General features: G+C 42.0%; 1 long non-coding RNA gene across 1 annotated transcript; it reads left to right on the forward strand.

Annotated features, from left to right (window-relative positions):
- LOC134947752 (uncharacterized) lies at positions 1 to 26,298 on the forward strand. Its single transcript, XR_010182747.1, has 3 exons — positions 1 to 92; positions 22,278 to 22,348; positions 26,221 to 26,298. It is a non-coding gene; the product is annotated as an uncharacterized LOC134947752 (long non-coding RNA).
- The last annotated feature ends 389 nt before the right edge of the window (positions 26,299 to 26,687 follow it).

Consider the following 26,687-nt stretch of genomic DNA (forward strand, 5'->3'; position numbering starts at 1 on the left):
GCCATGGCACCAGTGACTAGTCAACAGCATAGCATCAATGGCCAGGCGGATGCATGTCTATGCCAACAAGGAACACACACATGCAGCAGTAGGTAGGTGACAGCGTGCATTTTCAGAAGCTCAGCATCAAGTATACATTCTATTCATGGAAGGTCCATCATGCTCGAGCATGCATCATGATTAATTCATTTTTTATCCAAGGTAATCTTTATTATAAACATTAATAAAGCTATATTGTAGTAATTCAGGTAAATTGGTATTTCTGATTTGTTAATGTTTAGCTAATGGAGTTCAGTGTTTGTTTTAGAAATAGGAAAAGGTGTATTGTACAATGGTATATATTTTTTTTTCCTTGTGATCATGTATCTTAGCTACTGTATTGATATCTTTGGAGATGGAATACCTAATGTAAATAACATAGTGGAATTGATATGTGGTCATTGCTACACAATAGCTTCTTAATCCATTCTCCAAGTCGCAGGTGTTGTGGATATTGGGGGTCATTCTGAGTTGATTGTAGCTGTGCTAGCCCACCCCGCATGTCAGTGCTGCACTCCCCCCCCTCGCAGAAATGCAAAAGCATCGCACAACGGTGATGCTTTTGCAATTGAGGAGTAACTCCCAGCCAGTGCAGCTCCTGCGGCTGGCTGGGAAAACCTCTTCTCTGCCCGGGTCGCAGCGGCTGCGTGTGACATCACGCAGCCGCCGCAGCCTGCCCCCTCCCCAATGGTCCGGCCATGCCTGCGTTGGCTGGACCTCTCCCCCTAAACGGCATCTTAACGCCGCCGTCCAGCCGGCTCCCGCCCAGCGACCGCCTCTGCCTGTCAATCAGGCAGAGGCGATCGCTAGGCAACGACGGCCTTCGGGCATCTGGCATGCGCTGGCGCACTGCAGGGCCAGCGCATGCGCAGTACTGACCCGATCGTACTGTTGCTATAAACTGCAACGTGTGATTGGGTCAGAATGACCCCCATTGTGTAATAATTTTGGTAATTTCTGTAGTCATGGAATAGAATTGGATAATTATACAGTATTACTATATATTGTAGAGATAATATGTCTTCGATCCTAATGGGCTTATATATATTGTTTTGTAGTTTAATAGTTTTCATAATACATTGTGCATAAATGGATATTATGTAATGGAGATATGGCCGGCTACAGAGTAAGCCAACCAAGATGGGGTCAAGCATGCACCTCCTCCCTCCAAGCCATGTGCTTACACTTTCCCACGATACATTAACTTTAAGTCTGAATCTGTACATTGGTCTTTATTACTTCTCTGTTTCATAGATTATGATGGGATTCTATAGGTGTTTAGATTAGGGGTGTGCACTTTTCATGTTTTGTGTTTTGGTTTTAGAGCTGCATCTTTCTTCGTGTTTTGGATCTGGATTGGTTTTCCCAATACCACCCTTGCGGGTTGTGATTTTGGTTTTGGATCTGTATTTTTTGGGAACAAAGCATAAAAACAGCTAAAATCACAGAATGATTTTTTTTTTGTTCCTATGCTATTATTAACCTCAATAACATAAATTTTTCACTCTTTTCCTGTTTATTCGGAACACCTCACAGTATTGTTTTTAGGCCAAAAGGTTGCATCGAGGTAGCTGGATGACTATGCTTAGCGACACAAGTGGGCGACATAAACACGTGGCTCATCTAGGAGTGGCACTGCAGTGTCAGACAGGATGGCAGTTTGAAAAACTAGGCCACAAATATTACATAATGCAAAGAAAAAAAAGAGGTGCAAGATGGAATTGTCCTTGGGACCTCACACCCACCCTCAGAGCCGGCCCTAACCAATATGATGCCCTAGGCAAGATTTTTGCTGGTGCCCCCTTGCACCACCACTAGTTCCGCCTCTGATCCTGCAACCCTTTCCCAGCACCATCACCCCCCACCCATAGCAGTCCTTTTTTTTTTTTTTTCATTTTCCTACCCCCTGTAATTTAAATAAGAACAGTGTGCACATTCAGTGCACAGCCCAAAAATGTATGTGTTTTTGCTGGCAAGGGGCATGCCCGCACAATTGTACCCCCAATTCAAATTATGCCTCACAGTAGTGCAATTTTATTCACAATTTATCATGCGATAGTGTCCCTTATTCACATTACATCACACAGTAGTACCACTTTACCTTATATATGTTACTCCTCACAGTAGTGCCCCTCATTCACATAACATCATACTGAATTGCTCCTTATTCACATTACACCACACCATATTGCTCTTTATTCTCATGACACCACACCATATTGCTCCTTATTCACTTTACACCGCACCATATTGCTCTTTATTCACATCAGACCACACAGCACCTTATACACATAATGCCACACACTGGTAATGCATTTATACACATAATACCACACAGTAATGCCCCTTACACATATGACACACATTATTAATGTCCTTATAAACATAATGCGCCTTACACATTATGCCAACCCTTATTAATGCCCTTATACACATAATTTCCCTTACACATATGCCGTACATTCTTAATGCCCTTATACACATAATGACACACATAATGTCCCTTACACATATGCCGCACATTATTTTTGCCCTTATACACATAATGACACATATAGTTCCTGGCTTGAGTCAACTGGCAGCTCTGCTAACGTCGGGTGCCTATTTTTTATGAAAATGCATCTTATTTACATTGTTATGTGGCTAGGATGCACAAGCAGTTTTAGCTGATTAAAATGATATGTGGCATGCCTATATACTGTGTGCGACTGTAGCTGTATCTGCATACGAAATGCTACACACAGAATATAGGCATGCTGCATATCATTTTAATCAGCAGAAGCTGCTTGTGCCCCTAGGCATACCAGATGCCCTAGGCAATTGCCTAGTTTGCCTATGCCTAAGGCCGGCTCTGCCCACCCTTACGTTGTATAAACAGGACACACACATTTTAACAAACTAACTATTTCAGCACTAGGGTCTGCCAAATGGCTGTGGCTGAAATGATTGGTTCGTTTGGACCCCACAAAACAAGCTGGCAATGCTCCAAAGAGCATATAATGCAAAGAAAAGAGGTGCAAGCTTGAATTGTCCTTGGGCCCTCACACCCACCCTTATGTTGTATGAACAGAACACACACACTTTAACAAACCAGTCATTTCAGCGCCAGGGTCTGCCACAAGACTGTGCTGCAGGTGACATATAAGGGAGGATGTTCCTAGGTGGTTTACATCCTTACCGCTACTTATTACACCTTTACATAAGGTACATTTGGCAAGACAGTAGTTGTCCGGATTTGGATAGAAATTATTCCGCACCGAAGAGGTGGATTTTTTCATCCCACAGACAACAACTGTCTTCCCTGGTGCTTGATTTAAACAAACCACATCACCATCAGAATCCTCCTTGTCAACTTCCTCCTCAGTGCCAGCTACACCCATATCCTCATCCTGGTGTATTTCAACAGTGACATTTTCAATTTGAATATCAGAAACTGGACTGTGGGTGCTCCTTCCAGCACTTGCAGAGAGCGTGCAAATGGTGTCCGTTTAGTGTTGGGAAGGTCAGGCATCGCAACCGCCAACACACTTGGACTCACTTGGACTCTCCTTGGGGATTTGTGATACCATCTTAGAATGCACAGTTCTTTGCTGTGCTTTTGCCAGCTTAACTGTTTTAATTTTTCTAGCAGGAGGATGAGGGCTTCCATCGTCATGTGAAGCTGAACCACTAGTCATGAACATAGGCCAGGGCCTTAGCCATTCCTTGCCACTCTTTTGGGGTCATTTTACTGAACTTTGGCTTTTTGGATTTTACATGCCTTCTACTATGACATTGGGCATTGGCCATGGCAGATGACGTTGATGGCATTTCATCGTCTATGTCATGACTAGTGGCAGCAGTTTTATCCTCCAAATTTTTATTCTCCATTCTTTTTCTGGAGTTATATAACAATATGCAGCACAGGAGAGCGTACATCTACACCACACAGGGCAAACCCTGTAAAAACTATTTGGATTAAATATTAATAACCCCTTTATTTGGAGTAAATAATATACAGCACAGGACAGCACCACTGGACTTATACGGCAGTACCGCTGGAATTTTACAGCTGTACCAGTGAACTTATACGGCTGTACCACTGGACTTATACGGCAGTACCTCTAGACTTATACTGCTGTACTGCTGGACTTTTACGCCAGTACCACTGGACTTATATGGCTGTACCACTGGACTTATATGGCTGTACCGCTGGACTTATGTGTCTGTACCACTGAACTTATGCGGCTGTACTGCTGGACTAGACAAGACACCACCAATGGACTAATGCAGCACAAGGCATCACCACTAGACTGGACTTATACAGCAGCACCACTGGACTTATGGCAGCACAGGACACCACCACTGGACTGATGCAGCACAAGACACCACCACTGGACTGATGCAGCACAAGACAGTACCACTGGAATGATACAAAAGAGCAGGTCACCACCCCATGCGCCACACCACTTTCCCGCACAAACACTGAGGACACACTTCCTCTCGCTACACTCTCCAGGACTGGAGTGAAGATGATGGGGCGGGAGGCACAAAATATACAAATGCCGGATCTCGCAAGAATTCGACACCAGGATGATGACGTTTTGCTTCATACTGGGAACCAAGTCTGGTGGGAAAACCCAAACCGGATTGGGGGTGTTCTGTGGGGTTTGGGTTTCCAAAATCCGAACCCGCTCATCTCCAGTTTAGATAAGGTATATGTAAATGAATCGATTGTTATTTGTCAATCTGTTATACTGTATGTTGAATAGTTACTTAAATGGTTAAATATATGCAATGTTGTACTATACATTTGTACTATGTGAAGTTTGATTATACAGGAATTGCACACACATACACACATAAAACATACTGTATTAGACATATTGTATTGTATTTTATGTTGTAATATTACCATATTTTATATAACTACATATATGTCATTATTTTTGAATACTGATTATTGAAAAAATATATTTTTAATGAGAATTATGTCTTGCGTGCTATACATTCCAGATACAGGTTGAGTATCTCTTATCCAAAATGCTTGGGACCAGAGGTATTTTGGATATCAGATTTTTCCGTATTTTGGAATAATTGTGTACCATAATGAGATATCATGGCGATGGGACCTAAATCTAAGCACAGAATGCATTTATGTTACATATACACCTTATACAGACAGCCTGATGGTCATTTTAGCCAATATTTTTTATAACTTTGTGCATTAAACAAAGTGTGTGTATATTCACACAATTCATTTATGTTTCATATACACCTTATACACACAGCCTGATGGTCATTTAATACAATATTTTTAATAACTTTGTGTATTAAACAAAGTTTGTGTACATTGAGTCATCAAAAAACAAAGGTTTCACTATCTCACTCTCACTCAAAAAAGTCCGTATTTCGGAATATTCCGTATTTCGGAATATTTGGATATGGGATACTCAACCTGTACTGTAAGAAAAGAATATTCCCTGCAGTATTTGTACAGGTATATTTCCATGTTACAGTATAACCTTGTAAGTTCGTTATCAATGGTTTAAGGGTACAGATGTGTCCACATTCACCTATACTCTAGGCAAGTTCGGGTCCTTTTAACTTAGCCGTGGCAAGTATCCTTTTTCTTCAAATTTGTGTCTTATTCGCACTGCTGAAACAACAAGAATTTACAACTTTGTACGAGTTAGTCATACCAAAAGTCACAACCTAGCATCTCTGTTACACTATAAGCGTCTTTCTACAGTATGTGACTATGAAGTGACAAATATTTAGGGAGAAAGTACACTGTGTTACCCTTTTTGGAGTGTATCACTCACACAAAATGTCTTGTGCCATATAGCGTAAAGACACTTGGTGTATGAGAACATATCTGTACATAATTAGTTATTAATGACAATGACATTAGTAAATGATCATTATAGAATATTTGTTCAAAATTATGATATTAATTAGAGATGAGCGGCTTCGGTTCTCTGAGAACCGAACCCTACCGAACTCCAAGTGTCAAACACGTGTCTGAGCCAGGCTCAGTTGTTCCCGCCTGACTCGGAAAACCCGAACGAGGCAAAACGTCATCATCCCACTGTCGGATTCTTGCGAGATTCGGATTCCATATAAAGAGCCGCTTGTTGCCGCCATTTTCACTTGTGCATTGTAGAGGGTACAGAGAGGACGTGGCTACGTTCTCTCAGTGTCAAATCTCAGTATCAGTGCTCAGTATCAGTGCTTTTGTGCTGCTCAGTAATACTAGAACAGTGTCTCTCTTGTACTGCATCTTGCTGCTGTAGGGTGCTCTGGTAGTAGTGTCCTGTGACTGCATCGGTCATCATCATTCCAGTCACAGTGGTATCTGCGGGGTGACAACTCCATAGTGCTTTTGTGCTGCTCAGTAATACTAACCAATCTGTCTAAAATTAATTAAACAAAAGAGAGCGCATAGAGAATATATACCAATTTATTATTGGATAAAACACTTAAAATGTATTTATACTAATGATTTAAAACATGAATGAATGAAACCGCACAAAAGGAAACCACTGAACTAACAATGATATAAGCTTGTAATCCCAAATGATTGTGGGAAAGAAAACGTTCTCAATGTAGCTGAGAGAGGTAATGCTCAATGTCCCACCATGCAGGTGATAACTAATGAGCAAGACAATAGAACCGTAGCAGGTCCACTTGATCCTCTTGAAAAATAAGTAACATATGTAGCAATGCAGTAAGAATGTAACCGATTGCTCCCACAGCAAGTGGGTAGGCTACAACCCCCCGCCGCTATCCGACAGTGTGGTATCTCACCGCTGCAGATGAAGAGAGTGGTGGTCCGCTTCCAGAGCTCCTGGGCAATGCGGTGACACGGGCGCGGCGGTCAGATGCGGACAGCGTCCCAGCAAGGGAGAAGGGGGGGAACCCACACCACGGCTGGAGCTGGTAACTGGAGGTGGTGGTAAAGTGCTGGATCAGCGCTGCGGCTGTAAAGTGCAGTAGTCAGGGCTCACAGAGATGCGGTTAACGTCCCTTATCCTTAACGTGTTTCTCCGACGTAGGGCAAGTCGGTTTCATCAGTGTCTCTCTTGTGCTGTATCTTGCTGTTGTAGGGTGCTGTGGTAGTAGTGTCCTGTGACTGCATCGGTCATCATCATTCCAGTCACAGTGGTATCTGGGGAGTGACAATTCCAGAGTGCTTTTGTGCTGCTCAATAATACTAGTACAGTGTCTTATGCTGCATCGTTCTGCTCAGTGTCAGTTCTCCGTAGTATCATCAGTGCTCAGTATCATCAGTGCTCAGTATCACTGCTCATTGTCTTGTGGTGCTCAGTATTACTACATTACTAATACTAGTACAGTGTCTTGTGCTAATCGTGCTGCTCAGTGTCAGTTCTCAGTAGTATCATCATTGCTCAGTATCATCAGTGCTCAGGATCATCAGTGCTCAGTATCACTGCTCATTGTCCTGTGGGCTCAGTATTACTACATTACTAATACTAGTACAGTGTCTTGTGCTAATCGTGCTGCTCATTGGGGGTCATTCCGAGTTGTTCACTCGCTAGCTGCTTTTAGCAGCATGGCACATGCTAGGCCGCCGCCCTCTGGGAGTGTATCTTAGCTTAGCAGAATTGCGAACGAAAGATTAGCAGAATTGCTACTAAATGATTCTTTGCAGTTTCTGAGTAGCTCCGGACCTACTCACAGATTGCGATCAGCTCAGTCCGTTTAGTTCCTGGTTTGATGTCAAAAACATGCCCTACGTTCGGCCAGCCACTCCCGCATTTCTCCAGACACTCCCGCGTTTTTCCCTGACACGCCTGCGGTTTTTTGCAAACGCCGGGAAAAAGCTGAGTTACCACCCAGAAATGCCCCTTTCCTATCAATCATTTACCGATCAGCAGTGCGACTGAAAAGCGCCGCAAAATCCACAGCAAATCTGCTAAGTTTTTAGTTAAATAACTAAGCGCATGCGCAGTTTGCAACAAATCGCAGTATAGCGAAAATAGGCAACGAGTGAACAACTCAGAAATGACCCCCTGTGTCAGTTCTCCAAAGTATCATCAGTGCTCAGTTTCATCAGTGCTCAGTATCATCTGTGCTCAGTATCATCAGTGCTCAGTATCACTGCTCATCATCTTGTGGTGCTCAGTAATACTACGTTACTAATACTAGTACAGTGTCTTGTGCTAATCGTGCTGATCAGTGTCAGTTCTCCACAGTATCATCAGTGCTCAGTATCATCAGTGCTCAGTATCACTGCTCATTGTCTTGTGGTGCTCAGTAATACTACATTACTAATACTAGTACAGTGTCTTGTGCTAATCGTGCTGCTCAGTGTCAGTTCTTCATAGTATCATCAGTGCTCAGTATTATCAGTGCTCAGTGTCATCAGTGGTCAGTATAATCAGTGCTCAGTATCACTGCTCATTGTCTTGTGGTGCTCAGTAATACTACATTACTAATACTAGTACAGTGTCTTGTGCTAATCATGCTGCTCAGTGTCAGTTCTCTGTAGTATCATCAGTGCTCAGTATCATCTGTGCTCAGTATCATTGCTCATTGTCTTGTGTTGCTCAGCAATAGTACATTACTAATACTAGTACAGTGTTTTGTGCTAATCGTGCTGCTCATTGTCAGTTCTCCGTAGTATCATCAGTGCTCAGTATCACTGCTCATTGTCTTGTGGTGCTCACTAATACTACATTACTAATACTAGTACAGTGTCTTGGGCTAATTGTGCTGCTCAGTGTCAGTTCTCCGTAGTATCATCAGTGCTCAGTATCATCAGTGCTCAGTATTACTGCTCATTGTCTTGTGGTGCTCACTAATACTACATTACTAATACTAGTACAGTGTCTTATGCTAATTGTGCTGCTCAGTGTCAGTTCTCCGTAGTATCATCAGTGCTCAGTATCATCAGTGCTCAGTATTACTGCTCATTGTCTTGTGGTGCTCACTAATACTACATTACTAATACTAGTACAGTGTCTTGTGCTAATCATGCTGCTCAGTGTCAGTTCTCCGTAGTATCATCAGTGCTCAGTATCATCAGTGCTCAGTATCACTGTTCATTGTCTTGTGGTGCTTAGTAATACTACATTACTAATACTAGTACAGTGTCTTGTGCTAATCATGCTGCTCAGTGTCAGTTCTCCGTACTATCAGTACTCAGTATCATCAATGCTCAGTATCATCAGTGCTCAGTATCACTGCTCATTGTCTTGTGGTGCTCAGTAAGGGTGCTGTGATAGTGTCCTGTCACTGTGCATAGGTCATCATCATTCCAGTCACAGAGGTATCTAGTATCTATCTAGTGGTATCTAATTCCAGACATTACTGCCGTCTAATTCCAGATATATTACTGGCATATAATTACACACATTAAGAAATGGAGAACAAAAATTTGGAGGGTAAAATAGGGAAAGATCAAGATCCACTTCCACCTAGTGCTGAAGCTGCTGCCACTAGTCATAGCAGAGACGATTCAATGCCATCAATGTCATCTGCCAAGGCCAATGCCCAATGTCATATTAGAGAGCATGTAAAATCCAAAAAGCAAAAGTTCAGTAAAATGACCTAAAATCTAAATTAAAATCATCTGAGGAGAAGCGTAAACTTGCCAATATGCCATTTACGACACGGAGTGGCATGGAACGGCTAAGGCCCTCTCCTATGTTCCTCATGACTAGTGGTTCAGCTTCACATGAGGATGGAAGCACTCATCCTCCCGCTAGAAAAATTAAAAGAGTTAAGCTGGCAAAATCACAGCAAAGAACTGTGCGTTCTTCTAAATCACAAATCCCCAAGGAGAGTCCAATTGTGTCGGTTGCGATGCCTGACCTTCCCAACACTGGACGGGAAGAGGTGGCTCCTTCCACAATTTGCATGCCCCCTGCAAGTGCTGGAAGGAGCACCCACAGTCCAGTTCCTGATATTCAAATTGAAGATGTCACTGTTGAAGTACACCAGGATGAGGATATGGGTGTTGCTAGCGCTGAGGAGGAAATAGACAAGGAGGATTCTGATGGTGAGGTGGTTTGTTTAAGTCAAGCACCCGGGGAGACACCTGTTGTCCGTGGGATGAATAAGGTCATTGACATGCCTGGTCATATTAAAAAAAATATCACCTCTTCGGTGTGGAATTATTCCAACAGAAATGGGGACAACAGGTGTCAAGCCGTGTGTTGCCTTTGTCAAGCTGTAATAAGTAGGGGTAAGGATGTTAACCACCTAGGAACATCCTCTCTTATACGTCACCTGGAGTGCACTCATCAGAAGTCATTGACACGTTCAAAAAATTTGGGTAACAGCGGAAGCAGTCCACTGACAACTAAATCCCTTCTTCCTCTTGTACCCAAGCTCCTGCAAACCACCCCACCAACTCCCTCAATGTCAATTTCCTCCTTAGACAGGAACGCCAATAGTCCTGCAGGCCATGTCACTGGCAAGTCTGATGAGTCCTCTCCTAACTGGGATTCCTCAGATGGATCCTTGAGTGGAACATCTACTGCTGCTGTTGCTGCTGGCGCTGCTGTTGTTGCTGCTGGGAGTCGATTGTCATCCCAAAGGGGATGTCAGAAGACCACTTGTACTACTTCCAGTAAGCAATTGACTGTCCAACAGTCCTTTGCGAGGAAGTTGAAATATCACAGCAGTCATCCTGTTGCAAAGCAGATAACTCAGGCCTTGACAATTATGTTGGTGTTAGACGTGCATCTGGTATCCACCATTAGTTCACAGAGAATTAGAGAATTGCTAGAGGTAGTGTATCCCCGGTACAAAATCCCATCTATGTTCCATTTCTCTAGACAGGCGATACCGAGAATGTACACAGACGTCAGAAAAAGTGTCCTCAGTTTCCTAAAAAATGCAATTGCACCCACTGTCCACTTAACCACGGACATGTGGACAAGTGGAGCAGGGCAGACTAAGGACTATATGACTGTGACAGCCCACTAGGTAGATGTATTGCCTCCCGCAGCAACAACAGCGGCGGCACCAGTAGAAGCATCTCGCAAATGCCAACTCGTTCCTAGGCAGGCTACGCTTTGTATCACCACTTTCCATAAGAGGCACACAGCTGACAACCTCTTACGGAAACTGAAGGAACATCATCGCAGAATCGCTTACCCCAATTGGACTCTCCTGGGGATTTGTGATATCGGACAACACCACCAATATTGTGCGTGCATTACATGTGGGCAAATTCCAGCATGTCCAATGTTTTGCACATACAATTAATTTAGTGGTGCAGAATTTTTTGGAAAATGAAAGAGGCATGCAGGAGATGCTGTCTGTGGCCCAAAAATTGCTGGCCACTCTCGGCATTCAACCACCGCGTGCCGAAGACTGGAGCACCAGCAAACACTCCTGAACATGCCCTGCCATCAGCTGAAGCAAGAGGTGGTAACGAGGTGGAATTCAACCCTCTATATGCTTCAGAGGATGGAGGAGAAGCAAAAGGCCATTCAAGCCTATACATCTGCCTATGATATAGGTAAAGGAGGGGGAATGCACCTGACTCAAGCGCAGTGGAGAATGATTTCCATGTTGTGCAAGGTTCTCCAACCCTTTGAACTTGCCACACGTGAAGTGAGTTCAGACACTGCCAGCCTAAGTCAGGTCATTCCCCTCATCAGGCTTTTGCAGAAGCAGCTGGAAAGATTGAAGGAGGAGCTAAAACTGAGCTATTCCGCTAGGCATGTGGGACTTGTGGATGGAGCCCTTTATTCGCTTAACCAGGATTCATGGGTGGTCAATCTGTTGAAATCAGAGCACTACATTTTGGCCACCGTGCTCGATCCTAGGTTTAAAGCCTTCATTGTATCTCTCTTTCTGGCAGACACAAGTCTGCAGATGTTCAAAGACCTGCTGGTGAGACAATTGTCAAATTAAGCGGAACGTGACCCGCCAACAGCTCCTCCTTCATTTTCTACCACCACTGGAGCTGCCAGGGAAGGGATAAAATTTCCAAAACCACCCGCTGGCGGTGATGCAGGGCAGTCAGGAGCAAGTGCTGACATCTGGTCTGGACTGAAGGACCTGCCAACGATTACTGACATGTCTACTGTCACTGCATATGATTCTGTCACCATTGAAAGAATGGTGGAGGATTATATGAGTGACAGCATCCAAGTAGGCATGTCAGACAGTCCGTACCGATACTGGCAGGAAAAAGAGGCAATTTGGAGGCCCTTGCACAAACTGGCTTTATTTTACCTAAGTTGCCCCCCCCCCCCCCCCTCCAGTGTGTACTCCGAAAGAGTGTTTAGTTAAGCCGGTCACCTTGTCAGCGATCGGCGTAGGAGGTTACTTCCAGAATATGTGGAAAAGATGATGTTCATCAAAATTAATTATAAATTCCTCCATGGATGGTGGATTCCAGTGGGGACGAATTAATACTCTGTGAGGAGGAGGATGTACACAGTGAAAGGGGTGAGGAATCGGAGGATGATGATGAGGTCGACATCTTGCCTCTGTAGATCCAGTTTGTGCAAGGAGAGATTGATTGTTTCTTTTTTGATGGGGGCCCCAACTAACCAGTCATTTCAGCCACAGTCGTGTGGCAGACCCTGTGGCTGAAAAGATGTGTTTCTTAAAGTGTGCATGTCCTGTTTATACAACATAAGGGTGGGTGGGAGGGCCCAAGGACAATTCCATCTTGCACCTCTTTTTTTATTTATCTTTGCATCATGTGCTGTTTGGGGACTACTTTTTAAGTGCCATCCTGTTTGACACTGCAGTGCCAGGTGTTTGTGCCGCCCACTTGGGTCGCTTAGCTTAGTCATCCAGCGACCTTGGTGCAAATTTTATGACTAAAAATAATATTGTGAGGTGTGAGGTGTTCAGAATAGACTGGAAATGAGTGGAAATTATGGTTATTGAGGTTAATAATATTATAGGATCAAAATTACCCCCTAATTCTATGATTTTAGCTGTTTTTGAGGTTTTTTTAAAAAAAAAAACACCTGAATCCAAAATGCATCTGAATCCAACAAAAATCCAAAAGGGTGGTTTTGCACAAACGCGTTTGAATCCAAAACCAAAATACAAAACACGAAAAATGCCTGCTGCACATCTGTAATATTAATAGTGGTAAGGAAGACATTAAGCATATAGAAGGATATTGGGGCTAATTCAGAGTTGATCGCAGCAGCAAATTTGTTAGCAGTTGGGCAAAACCAATGTGGTCATTCCGAGTTGTTCGCTCGCTAGCAGTTATTAGCAGCCGTGCAAATGCTATGCCGCCACCCATTGGGAGTGTATTTTAGGTAAACAGAAGTGCGAACGAAAGTATTGCAGAGCGGCTACAAAAAATGTTTGTGCAGTTTCTGAGTAGCTCAGAACCGACTCAGTGTTTGCGATCACTTCAGACTATTCAGATCCTGTTTTGATGTCACAAACATGCCCTGCGTTAGCCAAGCCATGCCTGTGTTTTTCCTGGCACGCCTGCATTTTAACGAACACTCCCTGGAAACGGTCAGTTGACACCCAGAAATGCCGAGTTCATGTCAATCACTCTGCGGTCAGCAGTGCGACTGAAACGCTTCACTAGACCCTGTGTGAAACTACATCGGCCGTTGTAATAGTACGTCCCACGTGCGCATTGCGCCGCATACGCATGCGCAGAAGTGCAGGTTTTTTGCCTCATCGCAGTACAGCGAACGAATGCAGCTAGTGATCAACTCAGAATGACCCCCCATGTGCACTGCAGGGGGGAGGGGGGCAGATATTACATGTGCAGAGAGAGTAAGATATGAGTAAGGTGTGTTCAAACTGAAATCTAAATTGCAGTGTAAAAATAAAGCTGGCAGTATTTACTCTGCACAGAAACAAAATAACTAGAGATGTGCACCGGATATTTTTTGTGTTTTGTGTTTTGGTTTTGGATTCGGTTCCGCGGCCGTGTTTTGGATCTGACGCGTTTTGGCAAAATCTCCCTTAAAATTTTTTGTTGGATTTCGGGTGTTTTTTTTCAAAAACCCCTCAAAAACAGCTTAAATCATAGAATTTTGGGGTAATTTTGATCCTATAGTATTATTAACCTCAATAACCATAATTTCCACTCATTTCCAGTCTATTCTGAACACCTCACACCTCACAATACTATTTTTAGTCCTAAAATTTGCACCAAAGTTGCTGGATGACTAAGCTAAGCGACTCAAGAGGGCGGCACAAACACCTGGCCCATCTAGGAGTGGCACTGCAGTGTCAGACAGGATGGCACTTAAAACATTTGGCCCCAAACAGCACATGATGCAAAGAAAAGAGAAAAAGAGGTGCACTGTGGTTGCTGGATGGCTAAGCTAAGTGACACAAACACCTCAATATCACAGGAATTATTTGTTCTAATCAATGGTATTATTGGTCCAAATCACTGGAAGAAAATGACAAAATCACAGGAATTATTCATTCTAATCAATGGAATTATTGGTCCAAATCACTGGAAGAAAATGACAAAATCATAGGAATTATTCGTTCTAATCAATGGTATTATTGGTCCAAATCACTGGAAGAAAATGACAAAATCACTGGAATCATTTGGCAAGATCACTGTAATTAATGATTAATTATAAATCACTGATATTAATTGGTAAAATCTCGCTATCGCCTGCCTAGTGAAGTGGAACCTAGATGGCATTTGGTACCAGGGACACACTACCTCAAGAAATTCTCTAAGTCCCTGTGAACTAACAGTGGATACCGGACACACGTCTAACACCAACACAGCTGCCAAGGCCTGAGTTATCCGCTTTGCAACAGGATGACTGCTGTGATATTTCATCTTCCTCGCAAAGGACTGTTGGACAATCAATTGCTTACTGGAAGTAGTACAAGTGGTCTTCCGACTTCCCCTCTGGGATGACGATCGACTCCCAGCAGCAACAACAGCAGCACCAGCAGCAGTAGGCGTTACACTCAAGGATCCATCGTTGGAATCCCAGTTAGGAGAGGACTCATCAGACTTGCCAGTGACATGGCCTGCAGGACTATTGGTGTTCCTGTCTAAGGAGGAAATTGACACTGAGGGAGATGGTGGTGTGGTTTGCAGGAGCTTGGGTACAAGAGGAAGGGATTTAGTTGTCAGTGGACTGCTTCCGCTGTCACCCAAAGTTTTGGAACTTGTCAATCACTTCTGATGAATGCGCTCCAGGTGACGTATAAGGGAGGATGTTCCTAGGGGGTTAACGTCCTTGCCCCTACTTATTACAGCTTGACAAAGGCCACACGGCTTGACACCTGTTGTCCGCATTTCTGTTAAAATAATTCCACACCGAAGAGGTGATTTTTTTGTAATATGACCAGGCATGTCAATGGCCGTACTCATCCCATGGACAACACGTGTCTCCCCGGGTGCCTGACTTAAACAAACCACCTCACCATCAGAATCCTCCTTGTCAATTTCCTCCTCAGCGCCAGCAACACCCATATCCTCATCCTTCAACAGTGACATCTTCAATTTGACTATCAGGAACTGGACTGTGGGTGCTCCTTCCAGCACTTGCAGGGGGTGTGCAAATGGTGGAAGGAGCCACCTCTTCCCGTCCAATGTTGGGAAGGTCAGGCATCGCAACCGCCGACACAATTAGACTCTCCTTGGGGATTTGTGATTTAGAAGAACGCACAGTTCTTTGCTGTGCTTTTGCCATCTTAACTCTTTTCAGTTTTCTAGCGGGAGGATGAGTGCTTCCATCCTCATGTGAAGCTGAACCACTAGCCACGAACATAGGCCAGGGCCTTAGCCGTTCCTTGCCACTCCGTGTCGTAAATGGCATATTGGCAAGTTTACGCTTCTCCTCAGACGCTTTTAATTTAGATTTTTGGGTCATTTTACTGAACTTTAGTTTTTTGGATTTTACATGCTCTCTACTATGACATTGGGCATTGGCCTTGGCAGACAACGTTGATGGCATTGAATCGTCTCTGTCATGACTAGTGGAAGCAGCTTCAGCACTAGGTGAAAGTGGATCTTGATCTTTCCCTATTTCACCCTCTACATTTTTGTTCTCCATTTTTTAATGTGTGGAATTATATGCCAGTAATATTATTATATCAATAGCAATGGCCTACTGTACTGTACTGTACAACTATATACTGTTGGTCACCAAAATGCTGCATTGTACTACTATATATACTGCTCACAACAATGCAGCACAGATATGGATACTTGCAGTGACACGGAGCTGCAAGATACAACAATGGACTACTGTACTGTACAACTATATACTGTTGGTCACAAAAATGATGCACTGTACTACTATATATACTGCTCACAACAATGCAGCACAGATATGGACACTTGCAGTGACACGGAGCTGCAAGATACAGCAATGGACTACTGTACTGTACAACTATATACTGTTGGTCACCAAAATGCTGCACTGTACTACTATATATACTGCTCACAACAATGCAGCACAGATATGGATGGATACTTGCAGTGACACGGAGCTGCAAGATACAGCAATGGACTACTGTACTGTACAACTATATACTGTTGGTCAGTAAAATGCTGCACTTTACTACTATATATACTGCTCACAACAATGCAGCACAGATATGGATGGAAACTTGCAGTGACACGGAGCTGCAAGAAACAGCAATGGACTACTGTACTGTACAACTATATACTGTTGGTCACCAAAATGCTACACTGTTCTACTTTATATAATATATATATATATATATATATATATACTGGTCACACAACAATGCAGCAGATATTGAGCACTGATGATCAGGATACTGTCTAGAACTGAGTCTGACACGGAGCTGCAAGATACAGCAATGGCCTACTGTACTGTACTATAATTATATACTGGTGGTCCCCACAATGCAGCACACTGATCAGATATTTGCAGCACACTGAGCACAGATATGGATCTTTTCAGGCAGAGAACGTAGATATTTGCAGCACACTGAGCACAGATATGGATGGATACTTGCAGTGACACGGAGCTGCAAGATACAGCAATGGACTACTGTACTGTACAACTATATACTGTTGGTCACCAAAAATGCTGCACTGTACTACTATATATACTGCTCACAACAATGCAGCACAGATATGGATGGAAACTTGCAGTGACACGGAGCTGCAAGAAACATCAATGGACTACTGTACTGTACAACTATATACTGTTGGTCACCAAAATGCTACACTGTTCTACTTTATATAATATATATATATATATATATATATACTGGTCACACAACAATGCAGCAGATATTGAGCACTGATGATCAGGATACTGTCTAGAACTGAGTCTGACACGGAGCTGCAAGATACAGCAATGGCCTACTGTACTGTACTATAATTATATACTGGTGGTCCCCACAATGCAGCACACTGATCAGATATTTGCAGCACACTGAGCACAGATATGGATCTTTTCAGGCAGAGAACGTAGATATTTGCAGCACACTGAGCACAGATATGGATGGATACTTGTAGTGACACGGAGCTGCAAGATACAGCAATGGACTACTGTACTGTACAACTATATACTGTTGGTCACCAAAAATGCTGCACTGTACTACTATATATACTGCTCACAACAATGCAGCACAGATATGGATGGAAACTTGCAGTGACATGGAGCTGCAAGAAACAGCAATGGACTACTGTACTGTACAACTATATACTGTTGGTCACCAAAATGCTACACTGTTCTACTTTATATAATAAATATATATATATATATATATATATATATTTATATATATATACTGGTCACACAACAATGCAGCAGATATTGAGCACTTATGATCAGGATACTGTCTAGAACTGAGTCTGACACGGAGCTGCAAGATACAGCAATGGCCTACTGCACTGTACTATAATTATATACTGGTGTTTCCCACAATGCAGCACACTGATCAGATATTTGCAGCACACTGAGCACAGATATGGAGCTTTTCAGGCAGAGAACGTAGATATTTGCAGCACACTGAGCACAGATATGGAGCGTTTTCAGGCAGAGAACGTAGATATTTGCAGCACACTGAGCACATATATTTGCAGCACACTGAGCACAGATATTTGCAGCACACTGAGCACAGATATGGAGCTTTTCAGGGAGAGAACGTATCCACGTCCTCTCTGTTCAATCTCCAATGCACGAGTGAAAATGACGGCGATGTGCGGCTCTTTATATGGAATACGAATCTTGCGAGAATCCGACAGCGGGATGATGACGTTCGGCCTCGTTCGGGTTAACCGAGCAAGGCGGGAAGATCCGAGGCTGCCTCGGACCCGTGTAAAATAGGTGAAGTTCGGGGGGGTTCGGATCTCAACGAACCGAACCCGCTCATCTCTGAAAATAACCGACCCAAATCTAACTCTCTCTGCAAATGTTATATCTGCCACACCTGCAGTGCACATGGGAGGTAATTCAGAGTAGATCGCAGCATCAAATTTTTTTGCAGTTGGGCAAAACCATGGGGGTAATTGGTAATTTAGAGTTGATTGCAGCAGCAAATTTGTCAGCAGTTGGGAAAAACCATGTGCACTGCAGGTGTGGCAGATATAACATTTGCAGAGAGATTTAGATTTGGGTGGGTTATTTTGTTTCTGTGCAGGGTAAATACTTTTTTACACTCCAATTTAGATTTCAGTTTGTACACATCCCACCCAAATCTAACTCTCTCTGCACATGTTATATCTGCCCCCCCTGAAGTGCACATGGTTTTGCCCAACTGCTAACAAATTTTCAGCAGTGATCAGGTCTGAATTACCCTCATGGTTTTGCCCAACTGCTAACAAATTTACTGCTGTGTTCAACTCTGAATTACCCACCTTGTTCAATAGCATTATCTGGTTTGGGGCTATTTCTGAGTGGGGAGGAAATCAGGAAATAAAGGCCCTCATTCCGAGTTGTTCGCTCGCAAGCTGCTTTTAGCAGATTTACTCACGCTAAGCCGCCGCCTACTGGGAGTGAATCTTAGCTTCTTAAAATTGCGAACGACGTATTCGCAATATTGCGATTATACCTCTCTTAGCAGTTTCTGAGTAGCTCCAGACTTACTCGGCATCTGCGATCAGTTCAGTGCTTGTCGTTCCTGGTTTGACGTCACAAACACACCCAGCGTTCGCCCAGACACTCCTCCGTTTCTCCAGCCACTCCCGCGTTTTTCCCAGAAACGGTAGCGTTTTTCCGCACACACCCATAAAACGGCCAGTTTCCGCCCAGTAACACCCACTTCCTGTCAATCACACTACGATCACCAGAACGATGAAAAAGCCGTGAGTAAAATTCCTACCTGCATAGCAAATTTACTTGGCGCAGTCGCACTGCGGACATAGCGCATGCGCACTAAGCGGAAAATCGCTGCGATGCGAAAAAAAATTACCGAGCGAACAACTCGGAATGACCCCCAAAGTGCAGATTTGCACCTTGGCAAAATCATGTTGAACTACAGTTGGGGGCAGGTTTAAAATACTCAGATTTTGTGTTGGGAGTGAAGTGTTGTAGCTGAACTGTACATGACAGTATAAAAATTATGCTGTGCAACATTTGTGGGCTATATTTAAAACCATGCCGTATTTGCCCAGTATGCAAAAAACATAAATTTACAGTAGTTAAACGCCTCGCATAACAACATAGTGAGGATTTACTGTTTTATCGCTTTGTTACCAACTGAGTCAGTTCTATGTCTATATTGTGGGAACTGTAAAGCCGCAGACCTTTTTGTCAATTACAGTATGTGTGCAAAGCAAATCATTTATCCAAATGTAATGAAGTAGAAAAAAGTATACTTTTAAGTGTTCGCATTAATCTAGACTGTCTGTAAGCCCATATTCATGTATTTTATAAGTACACTTTTAAGATTGTTTAAATGCTCTCCCTGATTTTTTCTAGTAATTATAATATAACTGAGTTCAAACTGAACACAATGCATTCCTTGTAACACTTAATCCATGTTCTCTTTGCCAAATTACTGTAGCTGAAGCTATACCAAATACAAAATGGCCATACAGAAAAAAACATTTGTGTGTATTGATTGTTCAGTATTCTTTTGATGTGGTTCAGTATGGTTTACCAATGGTTGGGATGCCAGACGTCAGTATACCGACAACGGCATGCTGGTCATCATTATGCCGGATAGCTGCACTCCCCACAGGTTCTATTCCCACTCTATGGGGGAGATTCAAATGTTTGAAAAGTTAGTTGGGAGTCTGTTTTTTCTTAACTAATAGGAAAAAACAGACTCCCAACTGACTTTTCAAACATTTGAATCTCCCCCAATGGGTGTCATAGACACCAACAAGTGGGAATGACCCTTGTGAGGTGGGATTACAGCTATCGGTATTGTCAGCAGTCGGGATTCCGGCATCGGTATCCTGACCGCCGGAATCCCGACTGTCAGCAAATTAACCGCATCCCATTTGATGTTTCTTCAATTTCCATCTGTAAGTAATTTTGTGTGAGATCTATTGTAAAGTGGTGTCCTGACAAAGTTGTCCCCAGTCTTTGGTAGTGGATACTGTACCAGACATAGTGCTGGATTAATCATTATTGTACAGACTTGACATACAGTATATGAATGTTTTCAATTTTCCTGTTCATCAGCACTATAAGTGTGGCCCATTAAATCCATTCTCTGGGTGACAGATATCCTGAATCTTTCTTCCTCTGCTCTGCCTTAACTCTTGGTTAAATTGTATATGGTATATTCCAAGCTTTGTAAAAATTTCACAGTATCTTTTTTATGTGGTATACTACGATGCTAGTTTTCAGTTCTTTGAGATTTCAGATCTCATTTTAAACATTTGATTTATCTCTGAATAGTAGTATACTTATTTGATACTGTAGATGTTGACTTCTGCAATGTTTTAATAGACTGACAGTTAACTTTATTTTTCTTTAGTCGCTCGCAGTGAAGCAAAATCAGTCTGCTATTTTGTATTACATATGTATTTACTTTCTATTTTTTTTTCCACGTCACTTTAAATTTTATTAGAGGAAACACATTTTCTCCAGTACAGTATCTGTAAACTGAGGTTCTTTATGGCATGGAATTTCAACAAATCATGTGTAATACACCCCTACTGTAATAACAAACAAAAAAAAACCACCATTTTATTTTTGATAATAGCATGTACAGCATTAAAAAAATTAAATCCCCCCAAAAATGAGCAATGACATATTATAAAACACGATTTAGATCCAATACGTTTTGTTGAGCCATGTCCACCTATTCTGGTAATCCAACATTTGTCCACTTCAACGAAAATGCATGTTCTGTTTATGAGTGTCATGAAAGCTTTATGACAGTGTCATGGACAAGTTTCAAAAGCTTCATGCGATTCATGCATATTGCGAAGTGAAGCACATCTCTTGCTCCTAGCATGGGCTGGTGTAAGTGAGATAGTAATGAAGACAGACACGGCACCAGCCTAAAATCTTTGGATTGAACTGGTATCCACTTGCATAGGCACATACCCCCATATTAATCGAATGGCTACCCACATCAGCATAATGTGGTAAATCTAGCTGCTGTGGCTTCCTACACTTTGTGTGTATCTTAGACCAGATACACATCTAAATGACCAGCAAGCTTGCTGATGGTCGAGATGAATTTCCTTTGTCCCATACCATCAGAGACTGCCGTTGCACACTGGGTGATTTAATGAACCACAGAATGAGCTCTCATTCCGTCCTTCATTACACTGCAGTGGGTCACACACAATATCTTCTGACTGGCCATGCTGAACAGCTGAACGGCTGAAGATACTGTATGCATGATTTGTAATTCCAATATGACAAATTGTGCCAAAATTGTTCTAGTATGTACCCATCTTAAGAGTCAGCACCATTGTGTCTAAGTAATAATTGATGGAATCTATAGTTTTCTGTTTGTACCATATTTCCTATACATGGCACTTAAAATAAAAATATATGTATACTTTTTTCACACATACTATAAGCAAAAACCCAGTAAATGTAGCTAGTTTAAGATTAAAGATAACACAAATGTTTCCCTTTGTACATATCTGAGAAATATTCAATACTGGTTAATGGAAAACTTAGTTCTCTGCATTGTTAAAATCCATTGCATTTATGCCATTTGTAAAAGTTTGGTTCCCTTTTGTCAGTTCTAGGGCCTTGGTAAGCAGGATCACAAGAAAATAAATCCATTTGCATTATAAACTAAACAAAAAAAGAAGTAATTCAAAGTGCATAAATAGATGTGTACTAATGTCTAACTAAAGATTATGCTTGTTTAGTAAATGTATCCTCTCTCTTGTTCACCAGGGTGCCGATGTATACAGTTTAATGGATTCATTCATGTTTGTACAATAGAGACAGCAAAAAACATCTGCATAGTAAGCTTTACTAAAGATATATTCCATTCACTAAAGTTTCATTACTTAATAATTAAATAAAAATTTACAGTACTTAGCTTCCAAAACAGCAATCACATATTTTAAGATACAACTATTATGTTAGCCTGTCTTTCATTGTATATGGTAAATAATATGATATACAAAAATTTTATATAGTAGTTGCAAGCATTCCGCAGAAATACTGTATACTTGTGAATTGGAGAAGATATACACCTGTATGCAGCATTTAGAAGGCAGGTAGTCAGTTTCTGTGACATATTATTGTTCTCTACAGTTAGATTGCCAAGACATTGGGGGTCATTCTGACCTGAACGCTCGATGCTGTTCATCGCAGCACAGCGATCAGGTCAGAAATGCGCATGTAAGAAAAAACAAAACAATTTGTGTTTCCTAATGCACACTGAGAAATAATACTACACAATTATCAGATAATACGGAGATCTTATTTGCGTATATCTCAGATATAGGGTTAAGCCCCCAGGCCGTTCGGCAAGGCGTCTCCGTCACTGGAGGTCCCTAATACTAGGTATGGGTCCGGGGTGCAGGACCCCATCACGTCGGCACAGGTTGGCTACCCCAGGTCAGCACACAGGTGAAAGTTAATAAGGGTTAATAAGAAGCACATAAGTGCTTACACAGAATTACCCCTCCCTTTTAGCACCTGAGTGAGTTAGGGGTGTCTCCAGGTAAGCTGGCTCTCAGATTCTGTAGGAGCCATTATCATGCGGCCTTACATTGGGCATTCAGACCCAGACATACAGTATATGTAATTATTTATGGGGTGGGTGTGGGGTGCGGTGGCCCCTGTGTCGGTATGGCTGGGCGGCTTCAGGTCGGCACACCCTAACACTTTATTAACACTTATAATTTTCCCTATCACTTTGTATATATTTTTGTATTTTAATCACACTTCACTTATATAGAACTTATGTGCTTCTTATTAACCCTCAGTAACTTTCACCTGTGTGCTGACCTGGGGTAGCCGACCTGTGCCGACGTGATGGGGTCCTGCACCCTTGACCCATACCTAGTATTAGGGACCCCCAGTGACGGAGATGCCTTGCCGAACGGCCTGGGGGCTTAACCCTATATCTGCAGATATACGCAACAAAGATCTCCTTATTATCTGATTATTATGTAGTATTATTTCTCACTCAGTGTGCATTAGGGAACACAAATTGTTTTTTCTTTCACAGAATTACCCCTCCCTTTTAGCACCTGAGTGACATCACAATCTGATTGAGCAGCTTGCCATTTTGTGCATTGTATTTAGAGAGGCATGGATGGGTCAGCATTAGGAGGGATTGCTGACTCCAGAGTGCCATTGGAGAAGTTAGGGGTGTCTCCAGGTAAACTGGCTCTCAGATTCTGTAGGAGCCATTATCATGTGGCCTTACACTGGGCATTCAGACCAAGACATATATGTAATTATTTATGTGGTGGGTGTGGGGTGCGGTGGCCCCTGTGTCGGTATGGCTGGGCGGCTTCAGGTCGGCACACCCTAACACTTTATTAACACTTATGATTTTCCCTATCACTTTGTATATATTTTTGTATTTTAATCACACTTCACTTATATAGCACTTATGTGCTTCTTATTAACCCTTATTAACTTTCACCTGTGTGCTGACCTGGGGTAGTCGACCTGTGCCGACGTGATGGGATCCTGCACCCCAGACCCATACCTAGTATTAGGGACCCCCAGTGACGGAGACACCTTACTGAACGGCCTGGGGGCTTAACCCTATATCTGCAGATATACGCAACTAAGATCTCTGTATAATCTGATTATTATGTAGTATTATTTCTCACTCAGTGTGCATTAGGGAACACAAATAGTTTTTTCTTACACAGAATTACCCCTCCCTTTTAGCACCTGAGTGACATCACAATCTGATTGAGCAGCTTGCCATTTTGTGCAGAAATGCGCATTTGTTGGTGCCACAGTGCGCTGGCACATGCGAGACAGCTGACGGCTGTCATTGCCTAGTGATCGCCTCTGCCTGATTGACAAGTAATATGTCAGATATAATTATATAAATACAAACCCTATGATCAAGTTACCACCAGTATTATAATTAACTAATAGTGTCTCAAAATGTTCCATCAGTATTGAAAGATCCCAGTGTTGTGGTAGTATTAAATGTATTGACAGAAATGTACTGTATCAGCAGTAGTAGCAGTAGTGTTCATCTGTAATTTGCAAAGAACAAATAGTAGTGCTCATTATTGTGCCATACATATTGCCCAGTAATGTACCAGTAGTAGTACTATTGTTGATTACTAGTAAGTTGTTTAGTAGTAGCTCCCAGTAATAAGGACTGGAGCAACTACTTCCTCTGTGCAGCAAGAGCATTGGGAATAAGATATTTGGGGAATAGCAATCCACTTTGGGGATAGCAGCTGTCTACTCAAATGGAGACTCACTTACTCTGAGCCAATTACAGCTTACTTCAGTGCACATACTTTGTTGTGTTGGAATACTGACACAATGACCATTGTGATATGAGCATTACAGTGCTTTGCAACAGTAGTTATTTTCTAACAATTTTTTTTACTAAACAATGTTAGATTTTAAACAATAAATACAACATATATATGAATCTTTGTTGTGTGGGACATAAATCATCTAATATATTTCTAAGTTTGCAATGGACTCAAGATACAAGGATATTATGCTTTAGGGATGAAATCAAAATGTCAACAATAACAATGTCAATATTCATAATGTTTACACCACAGTGTTGACAGTTAAGATGTTGTTAAAATGTCAACAGACAGCATGTCAACATTCATAGAATGTTGACAGGGGAAATGTCAACATTGACAGAATGTTGACATTAAGGTTAGGCTGCTGGTGCGAGAGTTAGGGATTGGTTGCTGAGCTAAGGTTAGGGTAAACTGTCATCTGGTGGAGATTAGAGTTAGACATTAGATTTGCCTTATGCTGCTCTCAGGCCATGCTCCTGCTCTAAGCCATTAGGACATTAAAGTGAGGAACATGTGATACCTCATCCACCAGTGACACAAGGTATGCACTCTGCATATATAGTGGCATATATGCAAAATATTGAAATGCAAAAGAATGTAATTGAAAATAAAGATAGCCAGAGGGTCCCTTTATTTCCCCAGTATTGTATTATAGTACTGTATCATGTTGTTCTAATTTTGATCATGTAAAGCATTTGTGTAAATCCATGGGAGCAGAGCCGGATTTAGACCTCATGGGGCCCTGTGCAAGATATTGGTTTGGGGCCCCCCTCCCTCAAACAATCCATGGCACTATATTTTCCATAATACCCTAAATCCTAACCAAACTGCTACACCAACCCTAACTCCCTATCTGTAATACCCTGACCCAAACACCTAAACTAACCCTAATACCTTAACCCAAACTGTTATACCAACTGTAATACCCTATACACCTTCCACCACACAGTAGCACTATCTATATATGTTATTCCACACATAAAATAAAAATATATGTATACTTTTTTCACACCTACTATAAGCAAAAACCCAATAAATGTAGCTAGTTTAAGATTAAAGATAACACAAATGTTTCCCTTTGCACACATCTGAGAAATATTCAATACTGTATCAAAAAGGGTTAATGGAAAACTTAGTTCTCTGCATTGTTAAAATCCATTGCATTTATGCCATTTGTAAAAGTTTGGTTCCCTTTTGTCAGTTCTAGGGCCTTGGTAAGCAGGATCACAAGAAAATAAATCCATTTGCATTATAAACTTAACAAAAAAAGAAGTAATTCAAAGTGCATAAATAGATGTGTACTAATGTCTAACTAAAAATTATGCTTGTTTAGTAAATGTATCCTCTCTCTTGTTCACCAGGGTACTGATGTATACAGTTTAATGGATTCATTCATGTTTGTACAATAGAGACAGCAAAAAAACATCTGCAAAGTAAGCTTTACAAAAGATATATTCCATTCACTAAAGTTTCATTACTTAATAATTAAATAAAAATATACAGTACATTGCTTCCAAAACAGCAATCACATATTTTAAGATACAACTGTTATGTTAGCCTGTCTTTCATTGTATATGGTAAATAATATGATACAGAAAAATGTTATATAGTAGTTGCAGCATTTAGAAGGCAGGTAGTCAGTTTCTGTGACATATTATTGTTCTCTACAGTTAGATTGGCAAGACATTGTGGGTAATTCTGACCTGAACGCTCGATGCTGTTCATTGCAGCATAGCGATCTGGTCAGAAATGCGCATGTGCCGGCGCCACAGTGCGCTGGCACATGCGAGACAGCAGACGGCTGTCGTTGCCAAGCGATCGCCTCTGC

This window comes from Pseudophryne corroboree, chromosome 8 (assembly GCF_028390025.1).
Source record: "Pseudophryne corroboree isolate aPseCor3 chromosome 8, aPseCor3.hap2, whole genome shotgun sequence".
In the NCBI taxonomy this organism is placed as follows: Eukaryota; Metazoa; Chordata; class Amphibia; order Anura; family Myobatrachidae; genus Pseudophryne; species Pseudophryne corroboree.